Genomic DNA, 2411 nt, shown 5'->3' on the forward strand with positions numbered 1-2411 from the left:
AACCCGTATCCCAAGCTACTCATGGTAGGTGACCGCAGACCACGGCCATCACACCAACTCATCCGGGGCCACCGCCCCGACATAAAGTCCCACCCCCTTTGGGACGCGTCGACTGAGTCGACAATGCCGCCGCACTAGCCGCAGAACATTGCCACCCAAGCCATGACGAACCGCGACCCAACCTCATAGGGCTACCACTCGCGGTGATTCCGGAGGCCGCCGCCTTGGCGCACAAGCACAACCTCTCGGGGCCTCTGCCCCGACGTCCACCACCTCATCGACAAGCGAGACCAAGCGAGCGACCACATGCTGACTCTCCAAGGAGATACCTCCAACGAGGTAGTGGCTATCTGTCACCATTGCCCGCTTTGGCAAACCAAAGCTAGGGTTTCTCCCGGAGAGCCACAACCCCACGAGGGAGAGAAACAAAGCTCAACAACAATGCCTCCAAGAAGGTAAACGATGCCGAGGCACCATCGTTATCGGACCCAACCAAAGGCCGAGGTTGAGCTTTCTCCTAGAGCTCCTCCACGCCCTCATCGATGGGGTGAAAGTCTGGGCAGATCGTCAGCACCAAAGCATGTAGCAATCAGCAGGAACTCGCTCCGCAGACGACTGCCAAGCTCCACCTTGTGATTCACCAACTGCAGCACCTCCCGCCACAACAAGAGAAACCACATCCCCATGGGCAGCAGATCGGCGTGATGCCAAATCGACCCACCATGGGTGCCTCGCTGATGAGACCACCGACCGCAACCCGGGGCCGCCGCCCCGGCGTCCTCTATGCCCACATGCTTGAAGGAGAGCCGCACCCTGCAGCCTACCAGGGCGCCACCCCCGCCGACGGAGCAGCGCAGCCAACACACTCAACCAGGGCCAGGGCACATCCGCGCGCCCACTACCTGTTGGACCAGCATGGCCCATCACCTACGTCGCAGAAGGAGAACGATGACCGCCGGAGTAGCCAGCGGCGCTCGGCGCAGAAGCCGCATATCTGGTCGTCGTCGCCGCACATGGCAGACATCCGCCTTCACCTCCGCCCAACACTCACCACCTCGACCTCCTCACCACATCCTCCGCCTCCACGACTCGCTGGCGACGTACCGCAGCGCGTCGCGCGACAACGAGGTCTGGGGCCACCGCCCCGACTTGTTGGTTCTGCTGCGCGCGGGCGTGCAAGGTCCCTGCCCCCCTTTGGGACAGAAGGCCCACCGCCACGGCGGCAGGGGCCGGCGGCATGCATTATCCTCATACTTTTAAGATTAACTAGGAAGCATTGGCGCGGCGACACGCCGCGCCCGTGGTGCTATCCTTTTTGCTCGAATGATTTATGTTAAATGTAGTTTGACGAAAAGTTCTTTTGGATCATGTGCACCAGTGATCTCAGTGTATTCAAAAATTATATTTATATATTTCAAAAAATTATGTAGCATAATTCTAAAAGTAGCCAATGATGTATTGCACTAACGTATAAAATATCAATTACAAATATTTTGTTTTCTAAGCTACACAAAAATAACAAATTCTGATTTTTTCCGGAGATTTGAATCACTATACTCAGATCCACATATTTGTTATTTTTGTGCAGCTCAAAATACACATTATTTACAGTTGAAAATTTACACGTTTGTGGGATACAATACTAACTATATCATAATTTATTTTCAGATTTTTCTAAAACTTAAAAATATAATTTTTAATTACTTTTCTAAAAAGGATCACTGGATCTCATGTGCACCAAATATCTGTCCGTAGTTTGAAGTGTGTTTAGTTGAAAAATAATGCCTCTGTGATGTGTGTAGCAACTATTTTTTTCCTGTCAGGACTTCGACCGATTCAAGCTTTGGTAAGCCAGCAGCTAGGAAGTCCTTGCAATAGCGTACGTATTCAGCGGAAGTACATTCGATTATTAAATGCTGGAGACAGACGGGGCCGGTGCATTGTTTTACTACTGGTTGTACTGTTACTTTAGACGGCGATTTTTGTTTCTATTGGCGTGAGCCAGACGGTGCCTTTACAATACATATACTACTCTAATTAGCTGTAGAGGAGCGATTTGCATTGCAGATGAGAGCTATGTACTCCGAGTTTTGTTTGTACACAAAATCAGTGGTAAGCTGCTGCGACATTGAATAATGAATATCGTGCGCAAACCTGCCCTGAGCGATTGCAGATCGTGCGTGCCAGAGAAGGATTAATCGGGGCATCAGGAGGGCGGGGCCGCCTGTGGTTAGGGCGGTCGGCCACAAGATTGTTGGACAACATGGCTCCCACTCGCCTCTTCTTCAACGCCGGCGTCGCCGTTGGCTGTTGGCATCACGGCCGACCCGAACTTGCCGTGGTCAACTCGGGCTCCACCTTGCAGGCGCCGAGTTGGCCCTCCGCCTGGGGAGCTGCCATTCCCGACATGG

The sequence above is a fragment of the Lolium rigidum genome, chromosome 1 (genome assembly GCF_022539505.1).
Source record: "Lolium rigidum isolate FL_2022 chromosome 1, APGP_CSIRO_Lrig_0.1, whole genome shotgun sequence".
In the NCBI taxonomy this organism is placed as follows: Eukaryota; Viridiplantae; Streptophyta; class Magnoliopsida; order Poales; family Poaceae; genus Lolium; species Lolium rigidum.